Consider the following 11,386-nt stretch of genomic DNA (forward strand, 5'->3'; position numbering starts at 1 on the left):
CTGGGGGTCTGAGCCTTGAAATTCTCCCTGGGCCTGGAACTCAGGGCCTGAGCCTTGAACTAGGGACCTGGGCCTTGAACACGGGGCCTGGGCCTTCAACTGGGGGCCGGGAACTTGAACTCGGATTCTGGGCCTCAAACTGGTGGCCTGGGCCCAGAACTGGGGGCCTGAGCCTCAAATTCAAAGCTTGGTCCTTGAATTGGGGGCATTGGACTTGAACTGGGGGCTTAAGCCTAGAACTGGGGACCCGGGCCTAGAACTGGCAGCCTGGGCCTGGAACTCGGGAACTGGGATTGGAACTGGGGACTTAAGCTTAGATCTGGGGACCCAGGCCTTGAACTGGGGGCCTAGGCCTGGAACTGGGGGTCTGGGTCTCAAACTGGGGGCCTAGGCCTAGAACTGGGGGCTTAAGCCTAGAACTGGAGACCTGGGCCTTGAACAAGGGGCCTGGCCTTCAACTGGGGGCCTGGGCCTTGAACTCGGACCTGGGCCTCAAACTGGTGGCCTATGCTTCGAACTCAATGCTTGGGCATTGAAGTGGGGTCCTGGGCTTTGACCTGGGGGCTTAAGCCTAGAACTGGGGACCAGGGCCTTGAATTGAGGCCTGGGCCTGGAACTGGGGGTCTGGGCCTCAAATTGGGCGCCTCGGCCTAGAACTGGGGGCATAAGCCTAGAACTGGGGACCCGGGCCTTGAATAAGGGGCCAGGGCCTTCAACTGGAGGCCTGGGCCTGCCACTCGCATCCTGGGCCTCAAACTGGTGATCTGGGCCCAGAACTGGTGGCCTGAGCCTAGAACTCAGGGCCTGGGCCTTGAACTGAGGGCCTGGACCTTGAACTGGAGGCCTGGACCTCAAACTGTGGGCCTAAGCCTTCAACTGGAACCTGGGCCTTGAACTGGGGGCCTGAGCCTTGAACTGGGGACTTGGGCCTTGAACTCAGATCCTGGGCCTCAAACTGGTGGCCTGAGCCTCGAACTCACAACTTGGTCCTTGAACTGGGGTCCTGGTCCTTGAACTGGGGGCTTATGCCTAGAACTGGGGACCCGGGCCTTGAACTTGGGTCCTGAGCCTCAAACTGGGGGCCTGGGCCTTGAACTGGGATGGGAACCTGGGCCTGGAACAGCGGATCTGGGCCTCAAGCTGGGGGCTTGGGCCTTCAACATGGGGCCTTGTAGAGAGCCAACAGGGAAATTCACCATGACTTCTGGCTATACTCTCAAGGGCGAGCAAGGTCATGGCTTAGGGAGCCAACAACAAAGTTCATCCTAACCTCTGGCTATGTTGTTATCTCAAGGACATGCAAGGACATGGTTTACTTGAAGGACAGTACTAATCCTGAGATGTTTTTATTATGTCCACAAGAGTCTCTTTTATGTAAACCATTCAATCATATCTTGTTTTACTGCCTGTTGTTATTTAACAATTTCAGGGCCTTCCTGTTTTCTTAAACCTTAGTTAATCCTATGCTATGTCCTGGTTGTCAAACTGCATATAAGCTGGAAGTTAAGAATAAAACATGGCTGCAGTCTTGAGTTACAATCTCGAGATGCAGACCTCCTGAAACCCATCTTTTGCCTCTTGTCCTTTTTCTCTTGTCTTGCATTTTTCTTTTGCTTTAATCCTTGCCCCCTCAATCAGGATTCCCTCTTTCCTTCCGGCTGGCTCGGCAGAGGGCCTGGGTCTTGAACTGGTGGCCTGGGCCTTGAACTCAAAGCTTGGGACTTGAACTGGGGGCCTGGGCCTTGAACTCAAAATTTGGACCTTGTCTGGGCCTTGAACTAGGGGCTTAAACCTAGAACTGTGGACCTGGGCCTTGAACTTGGGCCCTGGACTTTGAACTCAGATCCTGGACCTCAAACTGGTACCCCAGACCTAGAACTAGGAGCCTGAGCCTTGAACTGGGGGCTTGGGCCTCAAGCTGGGGGCCTGGGCCTTGAACTGGGAGCCTGGGCTTGGAACTGGGTCCTCATCCTAGAACTGGGGACCGAGGCCTTGAACTTGGGGCCTCAGCCTCATCCTGGGGGCCTGGGTCTTGAACTGGGGTAGGGGACCTGGGCCTGGAACTGTGGACCTGGGCCTCAAGCTGGGACCTTGGGCCTTGAACTCAAGGCCTGGGACTCACAGACCTCCAAATGACCCTGTCTTCCACCTCGGAACCCCCTAAATCCCAGGCATGAGGGACCCCCGATACCTAGTGTGGGAGGGGTGGAACTGGAGATGGGGACAGATGGACAGACAGGCAAGGAGAGAGACATATAGACAGATGGGGAGATGTACAGACAGACTGGGAGGGAGACAAAGAGATGGACACATAGACAGGCAAGACAGACAGACGTACACATCGACACAGAGGCTGACAGACACCCAAATACACAGACACATAGACAGACAGACACATAGACAGACAGGCACACAGGCAAACAGACAAGGAGACAGGAAAACACAAAGACATGGAGACAGACAGATGGAAACAGACAGACAGACAGGGAGACAGGGAGACGGACACACATACACAAAGACAGACAGACAGAGACAGACAGACGGACACATAGACACAGCCAGATGGATGGGAACACAAATAGAGAGAGACAGGCACATTAACCAAGAAGTGGACAGACAGACACACCGCCAGAGAGGGAGACAGACAGACACAGACAGACAGACAGACAGACACAGACAGTCAAACAGAAAGGCAGAGAGGTAGACAGACACATAGACAGAAAGACAGACAGATGGATGCCCCCGATTCCCACCCCCCCCCGCACCGCCTTACCGCACACCCTGGGCCCCAAGCCAAACGCCCAGGCTGGGCTGCCTCCTTCTCCTCCTCCTCTTGCCCAACTTCATTTTGTGTCTTGGACCCACCGTGACCCCTGTGTGTGTGTGGGGGGGTGTCAGTGGGCAAAGGTCAGCCAGGAGGGGTGAGAGGGGTATCCCTGACTCCAAACTCCCTGGAGACCCCAGTGTCATCCCTGGGCTTCTGGAAAGATCCCCAAACCCACACCCTGAGGTCACCCAGCCACCAGCACCCCACACAAACCCACAGATATCCCGAGATCACAGAGCAACCAGCAACCCGAAACCGCCTTCAACCCCTGCAGGGGCCCAGCTTGCAGGAGCAACCTGCCCTGTCCCCGTATCTCCTTCCATTGAGGCCTTGGTGTCCCTGGTGGACCTGTGCCTCCACTTCCCCTCCTGTGCTATTGGCCTTTGGTTCCCAGGCCTGGGCCTCAAATTCCCAGGCCTGGGCCTTGAATTACCAGTCTGGGCCTCAGGGCCTGGGCCTTGACCCCCAGCCTGGGCCTCAAACCCACAGCCTGGGCCTCGAACACCCAGCAGTGATCTTGAACCCCCAGGCTGGGCCTCAGAGCCTGGGCCTCAAACCCACAGGCTGGGCTTCAGGGCCTGGGCCTCGAACCCACAGGCTGGGCTGTTGGGCTTAATTTCCACGTCCCCCCTGGGGAGATGCCAAGCTTCTAATTGTGGGGGGACACTTGGCTCTGCGCGCTGCTCCCACCGGCGGGAGGGCAGAGCGTGTAACGGTCAGGCTAAGGTGAGCTGGGATAGGGCTGCTAAAACCCCTGTGCGTCCCAGCTCCCCTTACATTTAAGAGAAGACACTTGACACAGAGATTTCGGGGGAGCCGCCCGATGGTCTACCGGCTTCCAAAGGGAGGGGTTTATATGACAGTAATGGCAGCAGGAAGATGAGAGACTAACTGGGTATTAACAATTGGCTAATGAACTGTCCATCATGGTGATGTCACGGAACTTCCCACAGAGGCCCGGCCTCTTGGATCAACCTCCGGCTCAGCCAGCACCATGGTGGCACATGTGCTCTTAGACGAGAGGCAGGGCTGATTTGGCATCTCTTCCGGTAGAACCCGGAAGGGAGTTGAGGGGCTAATCAGCCAAGCAGCCCCAGGGTGGGAGAAAGGGCCTGTCTCTTAGGTATAGCCAGACCCGAACACTGGGCCTCAGAACCTGGGCCTGGAACAGAGAGCCTGGGCCTTGAACCCGCAGCCTCAGTGCCTGAAACTCAGGGTTGCACTCCCGGCCTGCGACCCAGACCCCAGCCCCCCCCAACAGTCCACTTCCGGTGGGTGGTCAGGAGACCATGTTCATCCCACCCGCCCTACCCATTCCACAGTTCTGGCAGGCCACCAGCCACTTCCGGTTGACTCTCTAGGATATGGAGCTGGTCCCGCCTCCCCCATCTTGTCCCAACTCCCCCATCTTGTCCTGCTCCATGAGTCTCCAGGCAACTGGTAGGCCTCTCCATATCCTGCCTGGCCACTTCCAGTTGGTAAACAGGATACAGGCTTCCACCCGCCCCCAATGTAAAGGCCCCTTTCTGCCCCCAACAACTGCCACTTCTGGTTGGTATTTAGGGTCCTTCCCTCCCCCAGTGACTATGACTTCCACTTGGCATCCAGGGTACAGGATTCCTCCCAACCCCCCAATGCCTCCCACTTCTGCTGGGTAGCTAGGATACGCCCTTGGTCCCGCCCCCAAGGATCGCACTTCTGGTGGGCAGCCAGTTTTGCCTCCCCAAATCATCTGACAATCAGCTCTTCCCCCTGTGTCACTTCGGGTGAGTCCCTACTTCTGGTGAGGTGGAAGGACCCGGCTGCCTGTCAGCTTTAAGGCCCGCCCCCTTCGTGGATGGACGGAAGGAGCGGGACCCTGCCCAGCAGCCCATGTATGGACGCTTGGGCTGTCACTCAGGCTGAGGCCCCACCCTCGTGATGGTGTAGGGACGCCTCGGCTGTCCATCACCTTGAGGCCCCACCCTCCAATCCATGGATGGATGCATGAGCCATCACTCAGGGAAAAGCCCCACCCCTACTCAGTCTCAGGTTGCCCAGGCTTCTTTGCCAGGAGCGAGGGGCAAGATGGGTGCCTGGAGTGCACTGCACATGCGTGGGATGTGTGCCTGGAAGTTCACTGCACATGTGTGGGATTGGAGGTCAGCTATACACTGCTCATGTGCGAGTTGCGTGCCCATCCAAGCACTGCACAGGTGCGGGATGGGAGCCTGGACCTGCCCTGTGCGTGTGCACCATGGTTGACTGCACACAAATTGCGCCTGTGAAGGATGGGTGCCAGGATTGCACTGCGGATGTGCGAGAAGCGTGGGGGAGGGCCCCACACCATGCACTGCTTATGTACAGGACGGGTGCCTGGAAGTCCTCCACTTATGTGCAGATTGGGTCTCGGATGTGCCCTACACATGCACATGATAGGTGCCCGGAAGCCCACTGCGCCTGCGTGGCATGGTGGACTGCCCACACACTGCGCATGCTCATGCGGGGGTGCCCTGCTTGAGCCCTGTGCATGTGAGTGGGGACTGCAACATGGTCATGAACAGTGCCATTCACTTTATTTGTGTCTTTTTCTCCTTCTCCGTCTAGCTTTCAGGCCGCGCTGACCTCATGCCACCTTGGTGCCTGCAGAGGGAGAAGGAGAAGTAACAGCAGCCAAGGACCACATTGAGGGGGGTAGGGCCAGAAGCCGAATGACGTCACAACAGGGAGGGATTCATGGCCCACGCCAAGGTCCAAGCAGCACCTGCCACTCCGGAACTGGAAGTAGCTGACGCTGGCACCCAGCAGTGCCAAGACTACCACTAAGATGATCAGGGAGACAGTGAGCGCCACTGCACTTCCGTCCGGGACGGGGAGGGGGCAGGACATCCGGGTAATGCGGTGGACAACTGGCAACCGTGAGGAGTTAGCTATGGGTCCCGGACATCCAGGGAACTCGGCAGATATCGGGAACCATGGGGAACAAGCTAGGCATCCCAGATGTGGAGGATGAGCATGATTTGGAGGCCTGGATGTGGAGGCCGAGGATGATGTGGAGGCCCAGATATGCAGGCCAAGGAGAATGCAGAGTCCCGGATATAGAGGCTGGGGCACCCAGATGTGCCTCTGTTTCCCCCCCATGACAGGCACCAAGGACTAGCACTCAACCTATAAGGACCTGCAAGGTGAGAGAGCAACCCGGATGTCCACCCCTAGTGACCCGGATGTCCAGAGCCTATAACAGCAGCTCCCCAATAAACCAGATGTCTGGAAGCCATAGCAGCTCCTTGAGTAACCAGGATGTCCTGAGTAACCTGAGGTCTGGAGTCAATAGCCACACCCGTACTAACCGGGATGTCCGGAATCAACAGCAACAAATCACCAAGTATGGATGTCCTGAGTATCCCGGATGTCAGGAACCCATAGCAGCAGTTCCCTGAGAAACCAGGATATCTGCAGCCTATAGCACCTCTCCAAGTGACCCAGATGTAGGGAGTAATAGCAGCTCCCAGAGTAACCAAAATATCACAAGTACCCTGGATGCCCTGGACCCCTAGCTAGCTACCGACTAACCCGGATGTCCAGAACCCATAGCAGCTCCCTGGGTACCCTGGATTTCCGTGACCCCAAGGTAGCTTCCAAGTAACCAGGATGTCCCGCTGTACCTGGATGTCCGCTGTGTAACCTGGATGCCCACCGAGGTACCTGGATGGCAGAGACTCATAGCTAGCTCCCTGAGTAACCCGCATGTCTGCTGAGTAATTCAGGCCTCTGCATTCTCCTTGGCCTGTATATCCGGGGCTCCACACCATCCTCAGCCTCCACATCCAGGCAGCCACATCATGCTCAGCCTCCACATCTAGGCCTCCACATCATGCTCAGCCTCCACATCCGGGGCTCTATACCTCAGCCTCTATATCTGAGCCTCCATATCATCCCCAGCCTCCACATCCAGGCCTCCACATCCTCCTCAGCTTCCACATCCGGGCCTCCACACCATCCTCAAAAGACACATCCATAGCAAGTGCCATAATCTCCATACTCCTTAATTTCAGTTGGAATTGGGTGGGACTGTTTACCTCACAAGAAGAGAATGGTTTGTGGATTCTTCCTGAACTGAAAGAGGAGATGGCCAAGAATAGAATTTGTATAGATTTTGAGCTGGCAATTCCAACCTCTGGCCTGGCATATGTTTTTAAAGTCATAGCACTTTATAAAAGCATTAATAAATCTTCAGCAAATGTCCTTATCATAAATGGTGATAATGAACTCTTACTAGATATGATGAGGTATATTGAGCACTTTTTAATAAAAGGCAAAATTTGAATCTTGAACACACAGTTGGAGTTTACCATGAAGAGGAGATATTTCGTGCTAGGTTCATTATATGTACCGCTCATTCTTTTACACCATCATCAGGGTGTTTCTGGATTCACAGATGTTGTCAAGTCAGTTAACCCTCACAAATACTATGAAGACTTTTTCCTTGCTTGGCTGTGGATCCTCTCTTTTAATTGGTCAGATTCCGGGTCTGACTGTGTAACATGGGAGAACTGTCTTCGTGATGCTTCCTTGGATTGGTTGCCTCAGCACATTTTTGACATGACTATGACTGGACAGTTACAATATATACAATGCTGTGTATGCTGTGGCCTGAGCTCTCCATGAGGTGTGTCTTCATCAAACAGAAACACAAACAGTGGGAAATAGCAAAGGGACAATGCCTTTGCCTGCACAGGTAAGGCCTTCTGTGTTGGATGGCACATGCCATGAGCAACAGTCATTTCCCAGGTAGTTTCCTTACAATATGAAATTTAAGTATTTTAGGTAAGTTTCCAAGATCCAAGTAATAATATTTTTTAAATGTCTGGGAGGTACTCTAGACATGTATTTTTGTGCTCTTCAGGAAAAGCAGGCCATGAAAAGAATACAGTGAGTTATTTTATAAGTTATTTTAGACAAATAGCTTCAACATTTATAGCAGATGTTTTGACAACTGTATATTCACCTTTTCCCTATGAGTTTCTTTTGCAATAGCAGAATTACCCATATTTTTATGAGGGACCTAGTTTCTGTCTACATCATGCATTAATTTTTTTAATTCAAAAATTTTATTGTAAAGGTGATAGACAAAGGGCTTACAGTTACATAAGTAAGGTGATGAATATATTTCTTTTATGATAATATTTTTTCTTATTTACTGTCAAAGTGATGTACAGAGAAGTTACAGTTTCATATGTTAGGCACTGAATACATTTCTTGGACTGTTTGTTACCTCTTCCTTCATTCCCTCCTCCCTGCTTCCCCTTTCCCTCTCCCCCATGAGTTCTTCAGTTGGTTTACACCAAACAGTTTTGCAAGTATTGCTTTTGTATTCGTTTGTCTTTTTATCCTGTGTCTCTCGATTTTGGTATTCCTTTTCAGTTTCCTGGTTCTAATACCAGTATATACAATTTCCAATGTACTCAGATAAGATACAGTGATAGTTCAGGTACAACCACAGGAAGAGGATACAAGAGGATCATCAACAATAGAAGCTACTATTTCACATGGCATGTTGAAAGTAATTACAACAGTGATATGTCACTTGTTTCCATAACATGAAGTTCATTTCACTTAGCTTTATCTTATTCATGCATTAAATTTTTACCAGGCTCAAACTAGTAACATTCATAAAATTAGTGATTGTGGCAAACTACAGTTAGGCAACTGAGAGTCATCTAATTCATGACTATTTAGGTGGACTGGCATTTTCTTGAAAAGACATTATTTATTCCTTTGTTGAGTGACCAGGATTCAGCAGGATTATTTTTATTCCTCCATAGATTTTCTTCTGGGATACTTCATTAGGTGGCTCTGCTATTACCACTTTCTGAATCAGAAATTAAAGGCAATCAGGAAATTTTTTTGTTCAGGCTTTCTGTCTTAGCTTGGGATAGATTTCACCATAAAATGATATATCTCTTTTAGCTGCACCCTTTTCTGAAGAACAGGGAATTTCACAATCCTGCTGGAGATCAGGTGATTTTGGATAAGAAAAGGAAATTGGAGGCAGAGTATGACATTGGAAACATTTGGAATTTCCCAGAAGGTCTTGAACTGGAGGTGAAAGTAGGAAAATTTTCTCCATATTCTCATCAATTGTCTTTATCTGATGAAATGGTACACTGGGCCATAGCATCTACAGAGGTGGGTTGGATTTAATTGTGATGATTTTAAGGACATATAAGTAAGCAAAATTAAAATATATATCTGTTTGGATGCCTGCAAAGTACTCCATTTATACTAGCTGCTTAGGTGGCTGTGATACAATTATTATAGTTTGAAGGCAGTCCAAGCAAGAATGGCTGTGAGATCCTTATCTTCATGCAACCACCAAAGAAGCAGGGCTGGACCCTAGTGACTCATTCCTGTAATGCTATCTTCTCAGGAGGTAGACATCCTCAGATCTAAGATTACTGATCTGTTTGAAGCCCAACCTGGCAGATAAGTCTTTGGAACTCTTATCTCAACTGACAAACAAAAACCTCAGGTGGAACTGTGGATCAAATTGTAGAGTACTAACCTTGAGCAAAACAAAAGCCCAAGGACCATGCACATACCCCGAGAGCAAACCCCAGGAACAGGACCAAAAAAAAAAAAAAAGGAAATTAACAGTCTCTAAATGTCAATTAAGAATAGTGTCATGGGGCTGGGGATATAGCCTAGTGGCAAGAGTGCCTGCCTCGGATACACGAGGCCCTAGGTTCGATTCCCCAGCACCACATATACAGAAAACGGCCAGAAGCGGCGCTGTGGCTCAAGTGGCAGAGTGCTAGCCTTGAGCGGAAGAAGCCAGGGACAGTGCTCAGGCCCTGAGTCCAAGGCTCAGGACTGGCCAAAAAAAAAAAAAAAAAAAAAAAAGAATAGTGTCATAAAATATGAGTTGCATATTTATAGCAAGTTTTTAACACTGTGACAAAGTACCAAAGGTGTCATTTTATGTGGTTTCAAGATTTGCTTCCTTCTGTGGAGGTTTTATTCAAGGGTTAGTTGTCCTGCTAGTTATCTTTGGCGCGATGAATCCTTGAGAATCTATCAGAAGATTCTCACTTTTGGCCACTGAAAAACTAAGAAGATATGATACATATGGAGATCATATAACCCTATAAAAGGGATGTCTATGCTCTACCTTAGTGCATACTGTTAAAGTTTCAAAGAGGATACTTCTTTCTTGCTGTTCACAATTTCATGGATGAGTAGGAGACAAAATATTCAATGATGTTCAATAAGCTTGCCAGTAGGACTTACTTTCTAACCATTAATCTCTACTTTTAAAGGTCTTCCATTTCTCAACCATTCAACAGACCACAGATCAAGGGTATAGCCCATAAACCTTTTGTGATCTTGTGATTGGGAATTTATAAGATCATTCAACACTTGACTGTACTTATGTGTATGGAAGTAATATGCTTTATAATCCAATATTTTAAAACAATGGATTTTTGGTGTATTACATAAAAGTTACTGACATATATATGATTTTCCTCAGTCTCCCCACTCTGTCTACAGTGAGAGTTGTGGTCCTAGATTCAGGAAATCCCCTCAGGAAAGAAAGGATGCCTGTTGCTTTGATTGCACTCCTTGTTCAGGTTATGAGATGGCTAATGGGTCAGATAAGTGCATGTCTTTGGGAGAAATTCATACTCTCTCCCAACCCATGCAAGTCAATTCAAATGTTGGATATTAGGATTCCACGATCAAAATTTTCTTTCACTCCCTTAGTAATTTAATTGGGACAGTTGTTGATACTTCTTTTAAAAAAATCATGGCCTCTGATTTACATATAGATTTTTTTCTTAAATTTTTATTGTCAAACTGAGGTACAGAGAGGTTACACATTCATATGTTAGGCATTGGATACATTTATTATACTGTTTGTTACCTACTCCCTCATTCCCCCCTACCCCTTCCCCCTTTCTATTTTTCCCCCATAAGTTGTTCAGTTCATTTATATCAAACAGTTTTGCAAGTATTGCTTTTGTAGTCGTTTGTCTTTTTTTACCCTGTGTCTCTCGATTTTGGTATTCCCTTTTTATTTCCTAGTTCTAATACCAGTATACACAGTTTCCAATGTACTCAGATAAGATACACAGATAGTGCAGGTACAACCATAGGAAGGGGATACAAGAGGATCATCAATAATAGAAGCTATGGTTTCACATCGCATGATGAAAGTAATTACAACAGTGATATGACAGTCATTTCCATAAACTTTCTCTCTTCCCAGATGACATGATCCTATACCTAAAGAACCCCATTGACTCTACTCCAAAACTACTAGAGCTGATCCAAAACTTTGGCAAAGTTGCAGGATATAAAATAAATCCTCAAAAATCAATGGCCTTTCTATATGCTAATGACCTGAACAACGAAGCTGAAATCAGGAAAGCAACTCCTTTTGAAATAGCCTCACAAAACATAAAATACCTAGGAATAACCTTAACAAAGAAATGAAAGACCTCTATGATAAGAACTTTAAAAACATGAAAAATGAAATTAAGGCAGAACTCAGGAAATGGAAAAACCTCCCATGATCCT

This window comes from Perognathus longimembris, unplaced genomic scaffold (assembly GCF_023159225.1).
Source record: "Perognathus longimembris pacificus isolate PPM17 unplaced genomic scaffold, ASM2315922v1 HiC_scaffold_5932, whole genome shotgun sequence".
Lineage (NCBI taxonomy): Eukaryota > Metazoa > Chordata > Mammalia > Rodentia > Heteromyidae > Perognathus > Perognathus longimembris.